General features: G+C 45.0%; 1 protein-coding gene across 1 annotated transcript in view; it reads right to left on the bottom strand.

The window, feature by feature from the left end:
• Positions 1-17,137, bottom strand: part of LOC141273413 (gamma-aminobutyric acid receptor subunit pi-like) — a 150,343-nt gene extending 133,206 nt beyond the window's left edge. The window contains exon 1 of the mRNA XM_073685202.1: positions 16,940-17,137. The gene's annotated coding sequence lies outside the window, so the exon portion shown is untranslated. The remainder of the gene's footprint in view (positions 1-16,939) is intronic.
• Between the last annotated feature and the right edge of the window lie 263 nt (positions 17,138-17,400).

Below are 17,400 nucleotides of genomic sequence, written 5' to 3'. Positions count from 1 at the left end.
GGGGAACAGCCTGTGTGAGAGGAGGAAAACATGGGGAGCAGTCTGTGTGAGAGGAGGGAAACATAGGGAGAAGTCTGTGTGAGAGGAGAGAACCAGGGGGAGCAGTCTGGGTGAGAGGAGAGAACCAGAGGGAACAGCCTGTGTGAGAAGAGGGAAATGTAGCACCCTGAGGATTCGGCTGCTACAGGAGTATTGCACCTCAACCCAGAGGTGTGATATTCCACTCCCGGGTAAGGATGGAGTGTGGAACTGAGCTCGGTAGGCTGCATGCACTACACACATCCCATTTCCGGGGAACAGGCCGACGGTACTCCCACTTAGAAATGTGCAGGTACGACCGAGTCTGTTCCTGGCTGGAGTGGGAGGGGGGTGGTACATCCCAAGTAGTGTAGGGGCAGATAGGGGGAGCAGCCTGGGTAAAGATAGGAGCTCATTGGGTGCTGGTCACCTGAGCTCACACATAGAGGGTGTATATAAGGTGGGCACCAACTAAGATCAGGGTCAGATGCAGAGAACAAGTCAGTTGGAGACAGCAAGACAGCTGCAGAGGAGCAGACAGCAAGCAGAGAGGAAGTCAGCCTGCAGCAAGAGAGAGACCCTGAGTGAGAGAGGAGCAGAGAAGGAGTACCCAGAGGGGAGAACAGAGAGGACCCAAGAACCCAAATTAAAGCACCGGGTGAGGAGTCGGCACAGGGTACCGGAACCCAAGCTGGTGGGGGCAGAAAACACACCCTAGCCAGAGACCGGAGGCCGTGGGCAGCATCTGCCACGGCCACCCATCACATCCACCCCGAAGGCACACCACATGAAGGGTCAGGGAACCCAAGGCCAAGGGTGTCCCAACAGAAGGCCCGAGGGAGCTGGACCTAGGTGGATCCCTGGTGGGGACGGCCAGAGAACGGGACAGAAGGAGAGCTCAGGGCCACGCTCCGGACTTGTTTGGGGGTTGGCTGGATCCAGGACCTGGTGGACGCAGCACGGCTCGGGTGGTCACTCGGAGCTGGAGTGACCAGTACAACATCTGCAGTAAGTAAACACCCTTAACTGCACAACCCGACTCTGTCTTCATTGCCGTCTGCACTGCACCACCACAACCCCCATCCTCTGCACCTGTCCTCCCTGAGGCTATACCCCTCCCGTTGGGGGTTATCCCACCAAGCTGCGCACCCACCATCAGCCTCAGCGGACCCTGCTGCAGCGGCGGCCACAGTGACCGCATCACAACGGGTGGCGTAGTCGACACAAAAGAACTCTTAATAACATCTGTAGGACTGCCACATAACACTGAGCTTGACGCCCTGGGCACGGGGCCGGGTCACAGCCGCTCGGAGACTACAACCCCCCATCTGATCCGGTGCCGGGTATTCCCCTCAAAAAGGAATATGTCCCAGGGGGCGCGTCAACTTTGGCGTAGTCGGCAGGATTACGTGCCCGCAACACCCGGGTACTGCGTGCCTGAAGAAAAGTGCAAGTTTACCTCAGAAAGAAGTCTCCCGCCGGTTCCGGAGGGTCCACGCCATCGGACTCCATCACCAGTCGTTTCCCGCCGATTGTCCGCCATTTCCAACTTGTTCCCGCCATCTGCAGAGTTTCCCGCCACTGGGCGACGCTTCCCGCCAAAACCGCAGATTTCCCGCCTTGGAAGAGCAGCGGACGCCATTATGGGCGTGCCAAAGGAGGGCAAGAGGCCACCTCCCATCGTGGGCCAGGACAGAAAATGGCGCCAAAAGTGGAAACCGCCCCCACCAACAGAGACTGTGATGCTGGAGGTGTCTGTCAGCGTGAAAGAACTACCCCTGGAGCTGACAGTCACCGAGTTGCCCCGGGACCGCCCTCGAAGTGGGAGGAGACGAGAGAAAAGAACGAAGATGGGTGCCGCCTGGAGCAGTCGGGAGCGAGCGCACCCGGAGGCAAGAAGCCTGGAGAAGAGCAGCAGAAAAGCTCACCCGGAGATGTCCAGAGAGCAGAGCAGCACCGGCCCGCTGGCCAGGAGCCTGCTGGAAGAAGAGCAGAGCAGCACCGACCCGTTGGTCAGGAGCCTGCTGGACACCACGACCCCACTAGGCCTAGTGGAGGTCCTTGCACAGCTCCCCCGAGACCGGGAGTGTGCGCAGACTGCCCTGGAGGGCCTCGCACGGAGGATGGCCCGGGTACAGCGCGAGATATTGGCGGAATGGAGCCGGGAGATGGCCCAGCAAGCTGAAACCAAGACGCAAGCTGAAACCAAGACCCGGAGCACGCCAGCCGAGATGAGGAAGGAGACCGCCTCTGAGGATGGCGCGGGAGGACCCAAGGCCGGAGACGGCGCCGAGAAGGGAGCCGAACGCATGGAGGCAGGTAAAGGGGACGCCTATACCCCAAGCCGTGACACCGCTTACCTGCCCCAGCTCCCTGTCGCAGAGCCCGAAAGTCCCCCTGCTGTGCCCGAAAACGCCATGTCACCGACGCAGACTAGGCCCCAACCGGAAGCCGCCGCCGCGACCCCTGTGACGTCACGCGCCTCGACCCGGGGCGTGACAAAGCAGGAAATACCACCAGCCTGGTCGCAAGGCCTAGTACCCCCGGGCGCCGAATCACCAACAGCGCCCCCTACCTCCGCGGAGCCTCCGGCCTGGCCGCAAGGCCAGGTAGCCCAGGGCGCTGCCGTCCTAACGGTGCCCTTCACCTTCCAGGTGCCCCAGGCCTGGCCGCAAGGCCTGGGCAACCCGGGCGCCACCACCACCGCGCCCGCACCCGTAAAACCAAGGGTGCCGCGTCTGGGAGAGGACTTGTTTGCCCAGCACACGTGGCCGGACGGGCAGCCTTTCATCTGGCCCCAGAAGTATTACGAACTGGAGCACCAGAGGAGGGTTGGGGCCATGTGTGCACCCCTGATTCCGGCTCCGAAGCCCGTAATAAGGATCTCGCCCCCGCTAGCGGAAGCACAGTTTGAGTGGGACCCCACCGGAGAAGATCTAATGGGGTTCACTCAGGAAACTAGGGCAGCTGCAGCAGAGCGTGCGGAGTGCTGCCGCCAACAGCTCGAGGAGTTTGCGAGGGAGCGGAGAGAGAGGCGGGTCCGGGAACAACAGGCCCAAATAAGGAGCGCCGAGCAAAAGAGCCAGACCAGGAGGGACCCCCGTGCAGCGCACAGTCCCCGTACCACCGGGACTGTAATCAAGTTCAACCAGCAGCATGGGTGGGGCTTCATTAGAGACAACAACACCCCCGGCGACGTCTTTGTCACGCGCAGAGACGTGGAGTCCCATCTGCCGGAGGGGCACAGAGGTCGTGACCTCTACATCGGAGACGAGGTCACCTTCACCCGGCACAAGTGTGCCAAGGGACCTTATGCCCTCCACGTACACCGCCTGACGGAGGAAGAGCTGCGGTGCGAGGAGGAGGAGCAAGAGGACCCGGACGGGTCTGAAGTAACAACCAGCTGTAAGCAAAGAGCAGGAGGACGCCGTCGCTAAGGACAGCAAAGCAGAAGCTGTATATAGTTGCCCGTCGGGGCACAGTAAACTGAAACCGTAAGCTGAAACTGAAACTGTTGATACATATATATATAGTCCCCGTTGGGACCAGCTGAGTGAACTGTTTACCCGTTTACCCCTTAATCCCACAGGCTGAGGACTGTGAGCAGCCATTCCCTTCCCTCTACCTGGCCGAGGACTGAGAGCGGCCAACTCCCCCTGTATATAGTTGCGCTTCCTAAAGCGCCCCCTACCGGTTTTATAGGAAAACCAGTTTTTCTAAGAGACTGTCGCACTTTTCCCGGACACACGTTGCACAGTGTCCGGAGGAGGAGCCAGAGGCGACGAGAAAGTTTTATATATATAATGTTTTATATGTTTTATTATGTTTTTATGAAAAAAAAAAAAAAAATGTATGTTTGGTGTTTTATGTCTTACAGCCCGAGGACGTGCTGTGATTTACCAGGGGGGAATGTAGCACCCTGAGGATTCGGCTGCTACAGGAGTATTGCACCTCAACCCAGAGGTGTGATATTCCACTCCCGGGTAAGGATGGAGTGTGGAACTGAGCTCGGTAGGCTGCATGCACTACACACATCCCATTTCCGGGGAACAGGCCGACGGTACTCCCACTTAGAAATGTGCAGGTACGACCGAGTCTGTTCCTGGCTGGAGTGGGAGGGGGGTGGTACATCACAAGTAGTGTAGGGGCAGATAGGGGGAGCAGCCTGGGTAAAGATAGGAGCTCATTGGGTGCTGGTCACCTGAGCTCACACATAGAGGGTGTATATAAGGTGGGCACCAACTAAGATCAGGGTCAGATGCAGAGAACAAGTCAGTTGGAGACAGCAAGACAGCTGCAGAGGAGCAGACAGCAAGCAGAGAGGAAGTCAGCCTGCAGCAAGAGAGAGACCCTGAGTGAGAGAGGAGCAGAGAAGGAGTACCCAGAGGGGAGAACAGAGAGGACCCAAGAACCCAAATTAAAGCACCGGGTGAGGAGTCGGCACAGGGTACCGGAACCCAAGCTGGTGGGGGCAGAAAACACACCCTAGCCAGAGACCGGAGGCCGTGGGCAGCATCTGCCACGGCCACCCATCACATCCACCCCGAAGGCACACCACATGAAGGGTCAGGGAACCCAAGGCCAAGGGTGTCCCAACAGAAGGCCCGAGGGAGCTGGACCTAGGTGGATCCCTGGTGGGGACGGCCAGAGAACGGGACAGAAGGAGAGCTCAGGGCCACGCTCCGGACTTGTTTGGGGGTTGGCTGGATCCAGGACCTGGTGGACGCAGCACGGCTCGGGTGGTCACTCGGAGCTGGAGTGACCAGTACAACATCTGCAGTAAGTAAACACCCTTAACTGCACAACCCGACTCTGTCTTCATTGCCGTCTGCACTGCACCACCACAACCCCCATCCTCTGCACCTGTCCTCCCTGAGGCTATACCCCTCCCGTTGGGGGTTATCCCACCAAGCTGCGCACCCACCATCAGCCTCAGCGGACCCTGCTGCAGCGGCGGCCACAGTGACCGCATCACAACGGGTGGCGTAGTCGACACAAAAGAACTCTTAATAACATCTGTAGGACTGCCACATAACACTGAGCTTGACGCCCTGGGCACGGGGCCGGGTCACAGCCGCTCGGAGACTACAACCCCCCATCTGATCCGGTGCCGGGTATTCCCCTCAAAAAGGAATATGTCCCAGGGGGCGCGTCAGAAACATGGGGAGCAGTCTGTGTGAGAGGAGAGAGCCAGGGGGAGCAGTCTGTGTAAGAGAGAACCAGGGGGAGCAGTCTGGATGAGAGGAGGGAAACATGGAGAGCAGTTGGTGTGTGGAGAGATCCAAGGGGAACAGTCTGTGTGAGAGGAGAGAACCAGGGGGAGCAGTCTGTGTGAGAGGAGGGAAACATGGGGAGCAGTCTGTGTGAGAGGTGAGAACCAGGGGGAGCAGTCTGTGTGAGAGGTGAGAAACATGGGGAACAGTCTGTGTGAGAGGACAAAGCTATGAGGATAATGGGGGGAGTCTGTCTATTCCAGGCTCAGTCTTCCTGCTACACTGATATTGCTAGAGTCAGGAGTGATGTGTAACCCACTGCAAACCAGGTATGCAACATTAACCCTTGTTTCTCACCTAGACAGCCAGGGATACTGACATTAGCCCCTTCTTTGCTCAAATTAACCAGGGATAGTGACATTAACCCATTCAGTTCCATACACTACCAGTGATGCAGACATTAAGTCAGTACTGGCTAATTTAGAAGAAACAGCAGCCAGGTCACTGATTTTCTTGCTCATCAGCATATAGGGAACATTGGCCACAATACCACTCTACACTCCAATACAGTCATTAATACGGCAGCCTCTAAATCTGACCGCACCCTAACAAGTGATTCTCAGTTGGAGAATGGACCATATAATAAACTTACTTCCATTTTTATTTTAGTAAATTAATAAATGGTAATTAATATTGTTGTCATCAGAGCAGCCTGCTTATAATATCTCTCTGCATATTACTAAGTGTTTTAATTATTCACCACATAAAACATAAGAAAAAAAACAACTAATCGCTGAAAGATGTCAGCTTTACTTTGCATAATAATCTATTTTGCATATATTGTATTTAAAATGGCAATGTGCCTTCCATTGAAAGTAATTATTGCTAAATCACATTCCCAAATAAGAGCATTTAATGTGCCCTGGGCCTTTCAGTACGGCTCGGTGAGCTGGCATTATCCTAACATACAGTATCACTTGGATGTAAATAAGCAAAACTATTCAAATTTACTTAATTTCACACCTAAGTGATCACGGATGCTGATTCAAAATAGCTGCGGAGTGGAGACAAGGAGGGAATCTGTGGGAGAGAGATATACGAGCTGTGAGAACTCAATCAGTGCAGATACATCTAATAAAGCTGCATATATATCAAGAATGCTAGTGATACAGCTAGGCTTGGACTGGCCCACAGAAGAGCAGGGGAATCCTCCGGTGGGCCACCCACCTCTTATATAAGCAGCACAATATACTGGAATCACTATGCACAGATAAAGGCAGCATCTTATTCATTTAACAATCTACCCAGTTCATTGTTACATAAATTTGTGATTGAGAATAATGTCACATTTGTATGTAGCTGAAAAGTGGGGCCCTGGAGTTGGTTACTGGTGGGCCCTTGGCACCCCAGTCCAACACTGGTACAGCCATTATGGTACCATGAGTTACTACATGTGATCAATGTAGATTAAGACCCATGTAATTATAACACAACCAAAAGGCCCAGCAGACTGGTGGTCACATAAATGGTGCGTCAGTGGTTGACTGTTGCTTTGCAGCTCTGGGGTCCTGGGTAGAGATGAGCGAACCCAAACTTAAAAGTTTGGGGTTTGTACCTGACAGTTAGTATCCAATGCTAAAATCCGAACACAAACTTCTCCCGGAGGTTCGTTGCAATGTTCTCCGTTCCAGAGAGATAGAGAGAATTTTCCAGCTCAAAAGTTCGGATCCCTATTGTTTTCAATGGGGTTCGGTTTTTTGGTTAAAATTTGGGTACAGTTCTTTGGAATAAAGTTTGGGTCGGGTACCAGAACCCGAACTTCCACAGGTCCGCTTATCCCTAATTCTGGGTTCAAATCCCACCAAGGACAACATCTGCAAGGAGTTTGTATGTTCTCCCCGTGTTTGTGTGAGTTTCCTCCGTGTTCTCTGTATTCCTCCCACACTCCAAAGACCATACTGATAGGAAATGTAGATTGTGAGCCCCAATGGGGACAGTGATGATGATGTCTGTTAAGCGCTGTGGAATATAATGGTTCTATATTAATAAATAAAATAAACAACGTTCATCACCTCTGTACAGTCGTTGGTGGTCCAGCTGCTGTGTGCATGGAGTAGTCTTCATGTGTGACCATTGCTCCATTCACTCTTTATGTGAATGGCGGGGAAGCAAATGCAATATCATTTCCAATTAAAGCACAGTTTCTAATCAGCTAAAAGAAAACTCATGAGCAAAAAAAGGTATAAAATACGGAATAAAAGAAAAGACTAGAACAGCTCACGGAGCAGGGGTAAAGGAGAAAAAAAATTGTCTCACTTCACCGAATCTCAAACTGTATGCAGCTTTCTTAGGCTGTCCAAGTTGTTTGTTGGAGTTTTTAATTAAATGGTTGAGTTATTTTTGTCTAAAAATTATATTATTTCCATTTTAAGGTAAATCTGATGGATCGATTCTGAAAGTTTTCGAAAGCAAGACGGAGGCAGTGCCCAACAAATTACCTTATATTCCCCCTTTTTAACTCTATACTTATTAAATGATACAGGCATTTTTTTTCATTTAAATTAACATATTTTGGGATAAAAATTATTTTTTACAAATAGGTTTAATTAAAAATGCTGCATTGTTTGGCTTTTACAAGCTTTTTTGTTTCCCTACACATTCCAGGAGGAGTTAACTGAGAATCTATGAGGTGGTTCTGACGGTGAGTATCTAACTCTTTAGGCCACATTCAGTATTTGATCAGTATTTGTAAGCCAAAACCAGGAGTGGAACAATCAGAGGAAAAGTATAATAGAAACACGTCACCACTTCTGTATTTATCACCCACTCCTGGTTTTAGTTTGCAAATACTGATGTAAAACACTGACCAAATATTGAACGTGGAAACGTGGCCTAATCGGACTGTTTTTCTTGTATGTGGAGAAATCATTCATGTGAATCTACCCTTAATGTGATCTGTGCTCATATATCAACAATGAAAAATGACTGATAAAGATTTACAAACTCCCTGTCAGAACCAGCTCACTGCTAGATACTCAGTTAACTCACTCTGCAGCCAGCAATGTCCAATCAGCCTGTAAATGTCAAAGTTGCAAAATGAATTTCTAGCATATAATTTTCATGCATTTAAGTAAGAAAAAAAATTAAATAATGTCCCCTAATGTGTCCATAAGGTATGTAAAATGTTAGGGAAATGAGTCATTCCCCTATATACAGGTGCATCTCACTAAATTAGAATATCATCAAAAAGTTAATTTATTTCAGTTCTTCAAAACAAAAAGTGAAACACATATATTATATAGAGTCATTACAAAGAGAGTGATCTATTTCAAGTGTTTATTTCTGTTAATGTTGATGATTATGGCTTACAGCCAATGAAAACACAAAAGTCATTATCTCAGTAAATTAGAATAATTAACAAAAAAAAACCTGCAAAGGCTTCCTAAGTGTTTAAAAAGGTCCCTTTGCCTGTTTCAGTAGGCTCCGCAATCATGGGGAAGACTGCTGACTTGACAGATGTCCAGAAGGCAGTCATTGACACACTCCACAAGGTCCCAGAGTCTGGAGGAAGAGTGGAGAGGCCACAATCCAAGCTGCTTGAGGTCTAGTGTGAAGTGTCCACAATCAGTGATGGTTTGGGGAGCCATGTCATCTGCTGGTGTAGGTCCACTGTGTTTTATCAAGACCAAAGTCAGCGCAGCCGTCTGCCAGGACATTATAGAGAACTTCATGCTTCCCTCTGCTGACAAGCATTTTGAAGATGGAAATGTCATTCTCCAGCAGGACTTGGCTCCTGTCCACACTGACAAAAGTACCAATACCTGGTTTACACACAACAGTATCACTGTGCTTGATTGGCAGCAAACTCGCCTGACCTTAATCTATGGGGTATTGTCAAGAGGAAGATGAGAGACACCAGACCCAACAATGCAGACGAGCTGAAGGCTGCTATCAAAGCCACCTGGGCTTCCATAACACCTCAGCAGTGCCACAGGCTGATCGCCTCCTCGCCGCATTGATGCAGTAATTGATGCAAAAGGAGCCACGACCAAGTATTGAGGGCATTTACTGAACATACATTTCAGGAGGACAACATTTCGGATTTTCAAAACATTTTCCAAGTTGTTGTTATAAAGTATTCTAATTTACTGAGATAATGACTTTTGTGTTTTCATTGGCTGTAAGCCATAATCATCAACATTAACAGAAATAAAGACTTGAAATAGATCACTCTGTTTGTAATGACTCTATATAATATAGGAGAGTCACTTTTTGTAATGAAGAACTGAAATAAATTAACTTTTTGATGATATTCTAATTTAGTGAGATGCACCTATATTGTTGGTAGGAAAATTGCCCCCATCTGTGATCTGAAGCTTTTTAAAAAAAAAAAAAAAAAAAACACAGGTTTAAAAACAATATTAAATGAATCTGAGTGAACGGAGGGAGCTTTCCCGGTCATGACCTTCACTTATTGGCCGCAGCGACTTCAGAGTGTGTTTTGCTCTGGAGGGCTGGCATGTAATTGCTTTTAATGGTCACAGTGTAATACTGCATTTTTCCCTGCAGTGTTGCCGCTGGGAGATTGAACCCTTACTGTCAGCTTCCCCTGCAAATATAATCATCGGAGACCACATCTAAAAAAAAAAAATTAAATAAATAATTTCTAAAAAGAACAACCCCTTTAAGTGCTCTTACCAGTGCTATTATCATGAGGTTGTTCTAGAATTAAAGAAAATCCACTGATGAGGACTATACCATGCAAAGTCGCAGTCCGTTCACTTAGAGCCGATACATGAGTTTAGTGCCATTTACTGCAGCATTTGTTCGGCTTACATTCAGCATATGTGACTGCTCGGTAGAATTTGCTTCCATTACTGTCTATAAAGAGCATTTAGGATGGAGGATTACCATGCTGCCGATGCAGGGCACATCTGGATGGCAGGCAGCCAGTGGTAGAAAGCAGCTGCAGACTCGGGCTCGGTGCAGAGTCTTTTCTAATAAACCATTATTTAATGTCACAAATGTTTTTTTTATCATGCAGTAAATTAAAATGAGGATTTTTTTTTCCACTATGAAATACAGAAAAAATTAGAATTAAAATATTTATTATTAGACATCTATAAAGGCGTACATAATATAGAGGCAGCTGCTCAGACGAGCCGTCTCTATCCCAATGTCCTCCCATTTCTATAATGATATGTATTTCCATAAACATGATAGATAATGTGATAGACAATCTAGAAATCATCTTATTTAAAAATTCTCTTCTCTTAGCCCCAAAATAATCACTCCAAAGTGCCATCTATCAGGTCTCTCTCTTTAAGACCACAGCCCCACTATCAGTATTTGGTCAGTATTCGGTCGGGAGAGGGAGCCAAAACCAGGAGTGGGTGATAAATGCAGAATTGGTGACTTGTTTCTATTATACCTTTTCTCTGATTGTTCCTCACCGGGTTCTGGCTCCCGCTCCTGAGAAAAAATACTGACCAAATACTGATAGTGGGGCCGTGGCCTTAAAGTGTTGCTCACTGCCTGTTGTAAAGTGTAATCCTCCTCTAACAGACATTGAGATAGATTACAGGAAGTCTTTCTGCTCCTGCTTTCCTGTCTGTCACATTGCCTGCAGACATAAGCGAGAGGCTGAGCTTTCAGTTCAGGGTAGATAAGTTATTGGTTAAAGTAATGCATCCTGGGAATTAAGTGAAAAGGCAGTTCCAGTTCCTATAGTGCTGAAAGAATGCTGAAGAGGAACTGCCCACTCAAAAAACGTGGAAGGCAAATTATACATCATAGTAATTGGCACAGTTTGTGGACATATTATGAATGTACACTGATAGTTATTTTGATGGGGAATAAAGGCAAAAATATAATTTTCTACATGTTTTGTGTCTTTAAAAAATACAATACTCTTTTCCGGCAATACAGACATGTTATAAATGTGTTTGGTCAGAAGCAGACTTTCTTCATTGCCAAAAGTGTCATATTAGAGAAGTGTAATAAGTGTCAGCACATAGGTAGGGTCGTGTAATTATCGTGGATTGCGCATCTTCTACAGCAAGTTATTTCACAATACTTAAGCGTTGATCTATAATTATCATACCCATGCTACTGATGAAAAGCATTTCCTGCTGATCTATACTGGTGGAGAAGAGATATAAAAAATAAATAAAAAGAAATTTAAGTGGTTAATTTTCCATTTATTTATGTATTTATTACATAGAATGTTGAGTGTTTTTTCCGGACGTTTTCGAAAAATGGAAGGAAAAGTGAGAGGATGAACCAAACAAACTATGTAGATATTCTCGATTGTTAGACATCATAAAAGCAGCATTGATAAAATCTCGATTTGATCCCTTATTTAGGTCATGTTCACACTATCAGTATTTGGTCAGTATTTTACATCAGTATTTGTAAGCCAAAACCAGGAGTGGGTGATAAATACAGAAGTGGTGACGTGTTTCTATTATACTTTTCCTCTGATTGTTCCACTCCTGGTTTTGGCTTACAAATACTGATGTAAAATACTGACCAAATGGGTTTTGTTCAAGAATTCTTATAGCAGAACCTATAATGTTTGTAAACAATATTGTGGTAATTAACCCAAGGTTCATGACAAGAGGATGACAGGCAAATAAGCTTTAATTCCTCTTCTCCCTGTCATTTAAAGGGGTTATCCAGGATTAGAAAAAAAATGACTACAAACACAAAGAGCATGAATGATCCAGAACATATTCCCTGGAGACACACCTGAACTATAAATACCACCATAAGAAAACAAAGGGTGCCTAATGTCTCTAAAATTGTATCTTTATTGAAATAACAAAAAGAAATATATATATAAAAATAATATTAATCCTACAGAGTAAGCACAATGAAGGACCACACACACCTTCACATGAATATCACAATTGTTAAATCATGAATGGTTAATGTTTGTTCAGACTATGACATAATTGTCAACAAGAAATAAAGTCCTGATGATTCAATAAATGTATTGCATAGTGCAAGTTTAACAGAACATAAATAAGTCAGATAGACATTACAGAGCAATTTACATGTCCAAGTGGACTGGTGTTAAATGTGGTCCTGGTGCCCCAACGTACGTTTCACCCCTGCTTCATCAGGGGGCATACAAGGGTGAAACGTACGTTGGGGCACCAGGACCACATTTAACACCAGTTCACTTGGACATGTAAGTTTTTGCACATAAAATGAATTATTCTATGGGCTAATCTCACCAGTGACGTATATTTAGTAGCACACATAGAACCACTAATGTTTTGTGCTTACAGTGCTATTTTTGTGTTGCTTACACAGACACTTATATGACCCACAAGCTAACGTTAATGTCTGTCTGACTTATTTATGTCCTGTTAAACTTGCATTATGCAATTCATTCATTGAATCATCAGGACTTTATTGCTTGTTGACAATTATAGTCTGAACAAATATTGACCATTTATGATTTCACAATTGTGATATTCATGTGAAGGTGTGTGCGGTCCTCCATTGTGATTACTCTGCGGGATTGATATTGTTTTTATTTATTTCTTTTTTGTTATTTCAATAAAGATACAATTTTAGAGACATTAGGAACCTTTTGTTTTCTTATGGTGGTATTTATTAGAAAAACAAATACCTGATCTCTGCCAAGAACAGTGCCACCCACAACTATGGACAGTTAAGCACTTAAGCCAAGTTCACACGTTCAGTATTTTACATCAGTATTTGAAAGCCAAAATTTGGAAGTGGTGCACGTGTTTCTATATTCAGACATCAGGTTTTTTTCAGTTAGGCCACATTCACACGTTCAGTATTCGGTCAGTATTTTACATCAGTATTTGTAAGCCAAAACCAGGAGCGGAACAATCAGGGGAAAAGTATAATAGAAACTCGTCACCACTTCTGTATTTATCACCCACTCCTAGTTTTGGCTTACAAATACTGATGTAAAATACTGACCAAATACTGAACGTGTGAATGTGGACTTACGAGCAAAACAAGCTGAGTTTCAACAGTGATTTTCATCAGGTGTCAGAGATTGATCAGTGTTTCACTGATGAGAAAAAAGGAAATGTGGAGAAACTTTTTTATCAGTCAATGAAGTCACACAGATGGCATCCAAGTGCTGTCCGATCTTTTCATGGCCTATAGACTTTCATTGTGGAGTTTGACCCGATATTCGGATCAGAATTGGACATATCTCATCGATTTGGCAAAAACTACTCGGTCCGCAAAAAAAATCACGGACATGTGAAAACATGGATAGTACTCGTATGCGAAAAACTGACATGTGAACAAGCCCTTATTGAGTTGCAATACCAGACACAAACCATGGATGGGTGTGCTGCTGTTTTTTGGAAGAAACCAGTCATAGTTTTCAATTCATGGAAAACCTCTTAGGCCACGGCCCCACTATCAGTATTGGAGCCAAAACCAGGAGTGGGTGATAAATGCAGAATTGGTGACTTGTTTCTATTATACCTTTTCTCTCATTGTTCCTCACCTGGTTTTGGCTCCCACTCCTGAGAAAAAATACTGACCAAATAGAGATAGTGGTGTTAACTAAGCCAAGAAGATGAGCCCTTTTTTTTTTTAATTCCCGCTATGAGGCCGCTCCTGTCGATATGAACTCCTCCTGAGATCTCCAATTATTTGGATCAAAGTATAATAGGGACTGAACGATTTTCCGCTTTTCAGATGCAGTCGCTCCATTCAGACCAGAAAACAGAACTACAAATTGTACGTTTACAAATAGAGGAAAATTCCATTTCACGCCATGATGCAATACAAATAAGAAATGTGGGAAATTAAAAGTCTCCACATGCCTCCTGCCTGGCAAATACTTCTGAAGTGTTTCTGATAATAACGTAATATTCTGGAATTGTTTTCATATCGTTCCAAAACATGAACCGAGGAGCCTCAAGGAGTTTCGGTTTAGATGATGCAAATGTTACAACGTACGCAACGTCTAATCACCAAAAAAACTGCTGAAATACAAAGTATTAATGGATCAGGAATCAGAGAAGCGATTTGGCTGGGTTTATACATGCACATTGGGGCTAATATTAAGAACTAGCCTTAGGCCATGGCACCACTATCAGTATTTGGTCAGTATTCGGTCAGTATTTTTTCCCAGGAGTGGAATAATCAGAGGAAAAGTATAATAGAAACACGTCACCACTTCTGCATTTTTCATCCATTTCTGGTTTTGAATTACAAATACTGATGTAAAATACTGACCAAATACTGAAGGTGTGAATACGGCCTTTATATGCCAAAAGTATGAGTGGAACTTACAGAGCAAAACTATCATTGAAAGATTGACACCTATTCTGTGTTTTGGAGACACTCCTGGTTTAGGCTTACAAATACTGATGTCTGAAAAAAGCCTTCAATTTTTGGGTAATCCCAAGGATGGATCAAGAAACTTTTGTAAATACGGCAGATTTTCATCTAATCAGATTGATCAAATCAGATTAGATAGAAATTGGCCAAATCTGTTTGTCAGGCTTTACGCACAGATTTCTCACCAGATAGACCAATCTCAACAGCTGGCCTGAGCAGAGTTGACAATTTAACGTGATAATTACTGATAACAGTCTGTTAATTATTATATCTGCGAAGCTAAAAAGGATCAATTCTGACTAGAAAGAATCTGCTCAGTCAGTGGGAGCACTTATTTTTCATTCTTCTCCTTCAATTACTTAAGAAATGCTACAAAAAGTTATTGGTAAGAAATTGGTCCACAATTAAAGATGAGTGAACCAGAATTTAAAAGTTTGTGGTTGGTACCAGACAGAGAGTATCTGGTGCTCAATGCTGAAAACGGACTTCTCCCGTTCTGGGAGGAGAGAAGAGAGAAGGGAGAGAGAGAATTTTCCTGCTCAAAAATTCCCTTTGTTTTCAATGGGGTTCGAGCTTTGGTTCAAGTTTGGCTACAGTTCTGGTACCGAAACCAAACTTTGGAATAAAGTTCAGGTCAAGTATCAAACAAGAATTTACACGAGTTTGCTCACCCCTATCCACAATCTGTGCTCAGATAGCACCACAAATTCAGCTTTACTACAACTTGTTGATACAGCAGATCAGAGTTTGTCTTTGAGAAAATTCTTAGCGACAATACTGTGTCATTTATCACAGGCGTATCTACTATCTACTGTTTTATCTCAGTCCTAAAAAGGCAAATTAAAACTTCCCCTATGCTACATTTGAATCTAATGTATTCTTATTTCATCCGTGGTATAAAAGGTTTCCTTGACTCAGATAAACAGCTCTGGGGTATCAATGCACAAAATAGTTTAATCGGTCAATGGCTTGTGTAATGATGGTTAATGTAATCTTCTTAAGCCTCTTAGAGTCACACAAGTATACATTCGCTCATCAGAAAATTGGTCTGATTATGCTCAGGGTGAGATCAAAGTGTAATCTGATATTCTCAGATGTTGAGAATTACATTTAAAAAAAGAATTCTCTCATCTTCTCCTTTCAGTGCTTCCGTAAAAATCGGACTGCACTCGGATGTCATCCGAGTGCAGTCCAATGTTTTCCACGGAGCCATAGAAATTAATGTACGAGTGCCATCCGAATATCGACTCAGTCGAAGAAATAAAAAAATCGGACATGTGCACAGCCCTATAGCATTGCATGGGGACGAGTGCCGTCCGTGAAAACGACAGGTAGCGCTTGTCCCATTATTATGGTCGTGTACATGAGCCCTTAGTGAAATAACCTTCTGTGACAAGCTATCAAGGTGGTGCGGCGTCACAAGGAGCATTTTTATTTTAAATGCTGCAGCTTTTTATGCAGTTTTTTTGAGAAGTAGATCCAGCCGGAAGAAGTATGTCAAGCAGGTAACACACGAATGAAAAAAAACCTGGAGAGTGTCAAACAAATCACTGACGTGTTAAATCGACAGATGTATCACACCGAACAGCCAGACGCAACTTGCTACATCTACAAGTGTTTCTGCCATGTTTTCCTTTGCTTTAAAATCCACGTCTGCTCAATAAACTGCATGAAAAACTGCGACAAATATTGCAGAGTTTTCTGGAAAAAACAGTCTTCGAGTTGACATAATTCAGTACGTTTAAGTCCAATCGTATGGAAAACCATTGAATAAACTGTCCATCTGAATTGTGTCAAAAGACAAACTCCGCTCCGCAGCATTTGACAAAACTCTGCTCTGCTTCCTCTGTAAAATGATAAAAGAACTAATGCGAGTTATTGTAACTCAGTCATCCGGAACATTTAATGACCTCCTTTAGGTAATAATAAGTTATCCGCTATACTTTCTGTAGAAAAAAAAATTCCACATTCTGCCCGTGAATCGCTGTCGGTTCCTGATACATTTTCCTTCCATTGAAACTGTTTACGATAAATCACCGGAATTTCATAACTTTTTTTACGAGACGTCACATTAGTTAAATTTATCTCTCTTCTGGAGTTCATTACTTTTTTCGCAAACCATCTGTCATGTCTTTAAACAGATTAGCATGTATAGACTTATCAGAGGCAATAAAAGTCTGTTGTATCATCAAATCTGTCCTGATTCTGCCCGGTATCCCAGCCTGACCTCATTCCTAATACTCTCCGCAGTGTCTAAACACACGAGGTTTACAGATCTGACACATAAGGGTTTGCAATTGGAGGATTATCATTCATATCCATTGAAAACGTGCAATAAGTTGCAGTCATATACGTACCTAGGAGTTGCTCTTGCACATGGTGTCTTGTGCGAGGAGATGCAAGTAAATTGGGATTTCCCGTGTGCGAAAAGTTGCTCCAGTCCTAGTGAACAGCCAGGGTCCGCCGTCAGGATCACAGCATGTTGGTGGTGGGCTAGATGTGCACAGCAGCCAAGCTCTGGAGGTTTGCAGCTGCACCAGATAAGAGGGAAGGCTTATGTCAGAGGGAACAGGCTGCAGTACAATAGGAGCTGAGGAAGTATAGGGCGAGAGGAGGGGGAGGCTCTGCATCCTTATGATGGGACCATGACCCACGAGGTAGCATCTCCAGTCTCATCACTTTGGCTTGATTTTTTTTTTATGTAATGTACATAGGGAGCAATTAATGCCTAGGATATTTTGAGGGAGAACAGTTTAATCAAATTTAGGAGATTTAATTTAACGGGTTAAGTTTGACAATTCTTAGGATTTGTTCACAC

Source organism: Phyllobates terribilis, unplaced genomic scaffold (assembly GCF_046119375.1).
Source record: "Phyllobates terribilis strain yellow unplaced genomic scaffold, ASM4611937v1 Scaffold_5__5_contigs__length_657084704, whole genome shotgun sequence".
NCBI lineage: Eukaryota > Metazoa > Chordata > Amphibia > Anura > Dendrobatidae > Phyllobates > Phyllobates terribilis.
This window is presented reverse-complemented; position numbering and strand designations above follow the sequence as displayed.